This window comes from Giraffa tippelskirchi, chromosome 12, assembly GCF_054371585.1.
Source record: "Giraffa tippelskirchi isolate mGirTip1 chromosome 12, T2T-mGirTip1v1.2.pri, whole genome shotgun sequence".
Classification (NCBI taxonomy): Eukaryota; Metazoa; Chordata; class Mammalia; order Artiodactyla; family Giraffidae; genus Giraffa; species Giraffa tippelskirchi.
Window position 1 is genome coordinate 2,831,832 of NC_137286.1, and position 8,470 is coordinate 2,840,301.

Here is an 8,470-nt window from a genome sequence, read left to right on the forward strand (position 1 = left end):
CGAGGGGTCCAGGCAGAGGGCCCGGCAGAAGCAAGGGCTGGAGGGGGCACAGGCGTGGGAGGCCCAGGGCAGCCCCAGGAAGGGAGGGGCCTGGTCGGATGTACGCTGATGGGCATCCTGGAGAGTCCCTTGGGGGCCCCATGGGGGCTGGACTAGGGGATCGGGGCAGATGGAATCGGGGAGCAGTTTTGGGGCAGCACATGACCACGAGCAGAAGGCCTGGTTTGGGGAGGTGTCGGAGGCAGACGGGCTGGGGGCTGGCGAGCCAGGTGATGCTCCGGACGGGGGCTTGGATGGCTGGATAGACGGTGGTACCCGCTGAAATGGAGGCCTGGGAGAAGTCATGGACTGCGCGAGAAGGGCTGGGCAGGGGCAGGTGCTGGGCAACAGCAGAAAAGCGAATTTCCAGGACAGTGTGGTTAGTCATCCAGTGGTGTCCCTCTCAGGACTTGTGGGGGTCAGGCTGCATGCAGGCGGGGCCACACGGGCCATCAGCACCCGTGTCCTGTAGCACACAGACCGGAGACCTTCACCAGATGACCACCCGCCCCGAGCGGAGGCAAAATCACCAATCAGACAGGGTGAGGCCCTCCAGGAATGCCCAGGGGCCTGGAGGCTTTTCGGAGGTGAAGCCTGACTGAGCCTGCTGTAGGGGGAGATCCCTGGAGGAGGGGGAGGGCCTCTGGGGAGAAACCCAGAGGTTGTCCGTGGGCGATGCTCATGTGATCCAAACTGCCCTGTTAAATGGGCACCTGAGCTGGACGCTTCCCAGCGAGAGCAGGACGAGGACGGCAGGGGCCTTTCCGGGGTGGCCCCGCGAGTGAACCACACGAGGTCAGGGGTCGGAGAAGGCACCATTCTCAGTGCAGACCTCTCAGACCCGCACACGGCAACGGGCCGCGCTTGACCGGTGTCTGTGATTGCTTTCCTCTGGGTGCTCTGAAGGGCCCTGGGGAAAGGGTGTCCCCTTCCAAATCGTGCTTGGGGATCATGAGGGACAGCCCGGCCACAGGTGCACTTGCCAGATGGGAGGGTCCAGAAGACCTTGGACAAAACCACTGCTCTGGAGCGAGTGCGGGGGCCGGAGCCCACCGGGCAGGCGGCCCTGGCAAGGGAGGAGGTGGGGCCGGGCTGGAGGAGCCAGGACCGCGCGGGGCCTCGGCAGGACGGAGGTCTGTCTGGGGTGCAGAGGCAGAGAGGGGGCCTGGGCCTGAGCCCTGCATGGTAGGGGTACAGGGAAGAGACGGTACTGCTGAGAGCGAGGGGGTCAAGGCGCGAGAACATCTGGCTGTTGACTCCAGAGGGTCCTCAGGTGGCTTTGAGCTCCAGCTCACATGTGACCCACGAAGCAGGCCAGGTGGATGGCCTTCAGCCCCAGGCAACGGCTTAGGGCCCATCAATCTCTCGGGTTATGACAACATTCCAGTGACGGAGCAGGCAGGCCCGTTTTTCTGTGAAATAATCTACGGGTGTTTATTGTGAGAGTGGAGGCATGCTTATTCCTTGGAAGAAAAGTTATGACCAACCTAGGCAGCATATTAAAAAGCAGAGACATTACTTTGCCAACAAAGGTCCGTCTAGTCAAAGCTATGGTTTTTCCAGTGGTCATGTATGGATTTGAGAGTTGGGCTATAAAGAAAGCTGAGCGCCGAAGAATTGATGCTTTTGAACTGTGGTGTTGGAGAAGACTCTTGAGAGTCCCTTGGACTGCAAGGAGATCCAACCAGTCCATCCTAAAGGAGATCAGTCCTGAATATTCATTGGAAGGACTAATGCTGAAGCTGAAAGTCCAATACTTTGGCCACCTGATGCGAAGAGCTGACTCATTGGAAAAGACCCTGATGCTGGGAAAGATTGAAGGCAGGAGGAGAAGGGGACGACAGAGGATGAGATGGCTGGATGGGATCACCGACTCAATGGACATGAGTTTGAGTAAACTCCGGGAGATGGTGATGGACAGGGAGGCCTGGTGTGCTGCAGTTCATGGGGTCGCAGAGTTGGACACGACTGAGCAACTGAACTGAACTGAACTGAGGGGCATGCCTCATTGATTGCTCTTTGCAGATGCAGCGTTTTTTTTAACAAATGGGAGATTTGTGGCCACTCTGCCAGGGGCAGGCCTGTCGCCACCGTTCTGCCAACAGCGTTTGCTCACCTAGTGTCTCTGTGTCACAATTTTGCTAGTTCTTGAAATAGTTCAGACTTTTTATTATCATTTGTTCGGTGACCTGTGCTCAGTGATCTTCAGTGTGACTCCCCATAGGCTCAGACAGTGTAGAACTTTTTAGCAATGAAGTATATTTTAATTAAGGCATGTACTTCTTTTAGACTTAATGCTATCTATTGCTCCGTATTAACAGACTACACCTTCAGTTCAGTTCAGTTGCTCAGTCGTGTCCGACTCTTTGCGACCCCATGGACTGCAGCATGCCAGGCCTCCCTGTCCATCACCATCTCCCGTAGTTTACCCAAACTCATGTCCATTGAGTCGGTGATGCCATCTAACCATCTCATCCTCTATCATCCCCTTCTCCTCCCGCCTTCAATATTTCCCAACATCAGGGTCTTTTCAAATGAGTCAGCTCTTCGTATCAGGTGGCCAAAGTATTAGAGTTTCAGCTTAAGCATCAGTCCTTCCAATGAACAGCCAGGACTGATTTCCTTTAGGATGGACTGGTTGGATCTCCTTGCAGTCCAAGGGACTCTCAAGAGTCTTCTCCAACACCACCGTTCAAAAGCATCAATTCTTCGGCGCTCAGCTTTCTTTATAGCCCAACTCTCACATCCATACATGACCACTGGAAAAACCATAGCCTTGACTAGATGGACCTTTGTTGACAAAGTAATGTCTTTGCTTTTTAATATGCTGTCTAGGTTGGTCATAACTTTCCTTCCAAGGAGTAAGCGTCTTTTAATTTCATGGCTGCAATCACCATCTGCAGTATTTGGGAGCCCAAAAAAGTAAAGTCAGCCACTGTTTCCACTGTTTCCCCATCTATTTCTCATGAAGTGATGGGACTGGATGCCATGATCTTAGTTTTCTGCATGTTGAGCTTTAAGCCAACTTTTTCACTCTCTTCTTTCACTTTCATCAAGAGGCTCTTTAGTTCTTCTTCACTTTCTGCCATAGTCTTAGTGTGAACATAACTTCTATATGTACTGGGGAACCAGGCAATTCACGTGACTCCCTTCATTGTGGTATTTGCATTATGGTTGTGGTCTGGAATGGAACCCGCAGGATCTCTGAGATCTGTCTGGATGATTTTTGTTCGTGGGTCTCAGCAAAGTTATTTTCATCTTGAATTGGGAGAAAAACCATGAATGCTCAATTTTCCTAATTTGTCGCTGGGTTAAAAGAACCCTCCCGGGACTTCCCTGGTGGTCCAGTGGCTAAGACCCCATACTCCCAATGCAGGGGGCCTCGGTTCCATCCCTGGTCAGGGAACTAGATTCCACATGCTGCAACTAGGACCTGGAGCAGCCAAATAAACATTTCTTTTTTTTAAAGAACTGTCCCCATATCCTAGGTGTGCACTGGTTGCTCACCCTGGCCCCCAACCCCATCGACCCCTTGGGACACACCAACTCCTCTCCCCCCTCAGCTGGTACCCCACCCTCCAGCCCTGTCCCCAGTCTCTGGAGAAGGAAGACGTGGCCCTCGGTGTGGCCTCAGTCTTGGGCCAGCTGGCCCTTCCCGATTCAAACCCTCGTGGGGAAGGAGGGGGTGGTGAGGGACCAGGAGGGGACATGGAAGCCCCTGAGCGTGGGTCCCAGAGAAGCCATAATGTGCATCTGAAAAGGAAGAGCCTCTGCCCAGTGGACATCGCTAATAATAATAACAAAATAATAACAATAGAGGCTGCCCCTCCCCTGCTGCTGGGCCCGACTCTCTGAGTGCACCTCGGAATCGCCTCACTTGATCCTCACTACCGCCCCACAGGAGCTTGCATCATTTCTGTTTTAGAGAGGAGAACAATGAGGCCCAGAGACGGGAAGTGACCCACCCAGGGTCACACAGTACCTGAACCCTGGAGCTGAGATCAGAGCGCAGCTCCGGGAGCCTGGGCCTCCTGCCTCCCACATCACCAGCGGCCCCAGCAGTGAGCCGAGCTCAAGGACAAGCTCACGACTCAGCAAGTACACACAGCATCAAAGCAGACACTTTGAGATGGGCTTGGTCTGTCTTCTCGGCCCCTAACTACTCTGCGATGGGCTCCTGGGGTCTCAGTGACTGCATATCAGAGCCCTCCAGGAGCCCTGACTGCCCAGCCCCCCGACTCCTCTCCTGGTCTGGGCACTGATGGAGCTGCACTGGGATGTCTGTCCTCCTCTGAGCAGGTCACCCCGTGATCTCTTCCTTGTTCCTGCTCACGGGAGACCAAGTCTCGGGGGGTCTCTGAGTCCTGGGCAGGCAGTTCCCCACAGAGCCTGTTCTGTGGGGTCCTGGTGCTGAAAAGCAAAGGGCTTTGCTGATCTTTAGCCCTCTGGGCGTTTGTAGGAGCAAATCTCCTCGTCAGCATCATCGCCTTCTTTTCCAGGCCGCCTGGGCCAGGCCCCAAGGCCCAGATCTGACGTGTTCTCTGGGTGTCCCTGTCCTGAACCCCAATTTCTGCACAGCCAAGGTGGACAGTGCCGGATGAGGCCAGGTCCTGTGTCAGGCCCGCCTCAGCTGGTCACGGATTTCTGGCCACAGGGGTCACAGGTTTCTCAGAAGCCAGGAAGACCACCCTGCCCCTCCCAGTAGAAAGTGCTATAGTGTTAACACCCCCAGGGGTGACCCTCAACCAACTGGACCAGGAGCCACTGGATAATCACCAGCCTCCCGTCCTTCTGACCAGCCATTCCGAGGCGTGTGATGCTCGCTTTCTGGGTGTCCACAGCAGACTGAGCCCCGGGACCCCTCGGAACGACAGGGCCTTCTCTCTGCCTGCGGGCTCCCCCCGCCTCCCGGGACCCCCTAGACAGAACTGCTTGCTCCCAAGCTCTTTTTAACCTTCTACTTCCCAGGCACTCACTGTACCCCGGGACCTCTCTGAGCCCCAACCTCCTCACCCACAAGGGGCATAAAAGACCGCATGGCCACCTCAGGAGGTTGGACAACTGACCCCAGTGTGGCCTGGGCTGTGACCACAGGGAACCGAGCCCTGCAAACTCCAGGGCAGGACACGGAAGCTGAGACATGCCCCAATGCGGAGTCTCACTCTTGTTACTTGTGGATGCCTGGTGTATTCTTATTTGTTGATTGTTGGTGTAATTTTTGTTGATTTGCTGATTATCATTTTTGATTCTGGGTCTGCACAGCCACAAATATTCACGTAACTCAAACCACGTTCCCTGCTGTTTGCCGGCTAATTCAGCAAACCCCAGAACATCCTGCCTACCCACTAGCCCCGGATCGTGGACAGGGAGAGGGCCCTTCCCCCGCCTGCTCTGGGAAAACACGCCGATTAGTGGGAAAGGTGTCGCCAGCGGGTAGGCAGCTCACAGAGAGGTCAGCTCCGGCCAGCTCTGTGCATTCAGAAAGCCGACCACAGTGGAGGAGCCCGGCTCCAAGCAGGCACCACTGAGGCTTTGGGATGGGCTTTCTTGACAGCTCAGTTGGTAAAGAATCTGCCTACAATGCAGGAGACCCCAGTTCGATTCCTGGGTCAGGAAGATCTCTTGGAGAAGGGATAGGCTACCCACTCCAGTATTCTTGGGCTTCCCTTATGGCTTAGCTGGTAAAGAATCTGCCTGCAATGCGGGAGAGCTAGGTTCGATCCCTGGGTTGGAAAGATCCCCTGGAGAAGGGAAAGGCTACCCACTCCAGTATTCTGGCCTGGAGAAGACCATGGACTACAGAGTCCATAGGATCACAGAGAGTCGGACACGACTGAGCATCTTTCCCTTTCACCCCCGGGCAGCCATGCACCTCGCTGCTTCCCTCCCCTGGGTCCAGCCCCCAGGATTGGCACCTACCAGTTGCCACCTGGGTTGTCGCAATAAATCATGACATGAGAGCATGCCAAGGAGGGTATGCAGAATGGGTGGGTGGCAGCCAGCGCCGTCCCTATGGAGGCCCAACATGGCTGCTTAGGGTGGGCACGGAGCGCGGGCGCAACGGTTGGCAGCATGGGACGCGGGCAGCTGGCACACAGGGCCCTGAGTTGCTTTTTTTAATTAGTGAATCAATCAGTCATTTTCGGCTGTGTTGGGTCTTCATAGCTGCGTGTGGGCGTTTCTCGAGTTGCGTCCAGCAGGAGCTCCTCTTTGGTGCAGCGTGAAGGCTTCTCACTGCGGCGGTTTCTCTAGCTGTAGAGCATGGGCTTCAGGAGTTGTGGCTCCCGGGCTCTAGAGCACAGGCCCCATAGTTGCGGTGCACAGCTCAGTGGCTCTGTGGCATGCGGGACCGCCCCAGACCAGGGACCGAGCCTGTGTCCCCTGCAGTGGCAGCTGGATTCTTTACCGCTGAGCCCCTAGGGAAGCCCTTCCACTTTTTTTTTTTCTGAAGATTGTATTTTTTTTAATGGGTTTTAATTTTGTTATTTATTTTTAGCCACATGTTTTGTGTGTGGTATGTGGAACTTCCGTGACCAGGCATAGAACCCATGCCCTCCGCAGTGGAAACAGAGCCTTAACCGCTGGATCAGCAGGGAAGTCCCAGCCCTACTTCTTTCACGGCGACTCCAGGTCAGGCACTGTGGCACTTGCAGCCTTGCAGTGCAGCCTGGTCCAGATGCTGGCTGGACCCTGATGCCCAGCTCTGGGGAAGAAATCGCTGACCTGGGAGCTGGGGGATGCAGAGCCTAGTGCTGCCACAGGTGGAAAGGTCTCTGGGGCCCAGAGAGGCTGGGACAGTGTTTACAGCAGCCTTGGAGCCCAAGGTGCTAAAAATAGCTGGGGCCTTGCCCCTGAACCCACTCCTCCTGGCCACCTGGCAGGTGGTAGGATGGGAGTAGGCCCCCAGCCTGGTGGGCACAGGCTGCTGGCACCTCACAGGGTGGGGGTGGGGGGGTTGCCTCCAGCTGCAGCAGAGGAGAAGCCTGGCGGTGGGACCCCAGGTCTGGGAGCTGAGCTACAGTGGGGATGAGGGAGGGGGGATGGGGCCATCCCCAGGGGCCCTCGTCCTGCAGGGCCCCGGAGGCAGGCAGTTCCCACCGTGGTGCATGTTTTCCCAGGATGGGTGGGAGAAGGGCCCTGTCCCTGCCCAAGATCTGGGGTGAACGCACCGGCAAAACGTTCTGGGGTTTGCTTGAATTAGCCGGCAAGCAGCAGGGAACATGGTTTGCGATACGTGAATATTTGTGGCTGTGCAGACCCGGAATCAACAGATGATAATGACAAGACAGGCCCCCCAGCTTGAGGGCCAAGCACAGCTTCTGCAGCCCCCAAGCGGAGCCAGCGCAGGGGGTCCTGGCTATGTGAGACTGGAGAGTCTTCACTCTCAGGGCACATCTCCTCACCTGCCCTCGGGGACCATGAGCCTGTCCTCACAGGGGGACGGGAATGGGGGGCTGCAGAGAGCAGGCAGCTGAGCCTGGCACCCGGCTCAGGGGTCAAGGGAGGACCCGGTCCCCCGCGGGCGACGTTTCCCTGGCAAGAGTGGGAAAGGCGGACATGAGCTGGGCATGAGCACTCAGTCCCCAGCGCAGAGGAGACGGGGTCCCCGCCCCACTGATAAGAATAAGCTATGGCTGGACAGCGTTCCATCCAGAACTTCTCGGAAGTGACACGTTCTGGAGGCTAAAATGGTTTGCTCACCAAAATACAGCAGCCAGGGCGCCAGACGCCGGGGTGGAGGGCCAGCCCACAGTCTTTGCTGCTCAGCTCATGTCTTCAAAATACCGCGCCCCGGGACTATTCTTGGCGTGGCCAGAGGGCACGGGCTTGCCGGCAGCCTCCTTTTTGTTAGGAGGTGTGAGCGCCTGGCTCCCCAGCCTGGGTTTGGAGCACCATGGCCTGGCACCTGGGAGCTGGGGCAGGTATGCGGCTCGGGCAGGGCGGGGTGGGGTGCTGCCCCCTGGCCCATTACCAGGAGGTGCAGATTTGGGGTCAGGAGAATCCCACGTGCCCCCTGGAGGAACTGATGACTCGCAAGGCTAATCTGGGGTTTGAGAAAGTGCCCACAGCCCAGCCCTGTCCCCATGAGACTGCCGCCCTCCCTACCGGTGGCAAATCCACCGACAGCACACACCCGTCTCCTCGAGCAGCCGGTCACGCGGGACACTCCCTGCACAGGGCAAGCAGGGGTGGGCTCCCTCTCTGCAGCAGACCCTGGCCAGGGCGGAGGGACAGACAGGTTGGAGGGGCAGGGAGAAGTGGCGGCCCCCTGCCCCCGGGGCCTCCCAGAAGGGCCTGGCCCTCACGGAGGGCCTCCTGGCAGCGGGCACTTAAGGTGACGGAGCTGATCCGTCTGGGCCCCAGGAAGACGGTCGCCCCCGCAGTCCCAAGCGGACCAAGCAAACAGCCCTCCCCACCTCCCCTGCCCCAG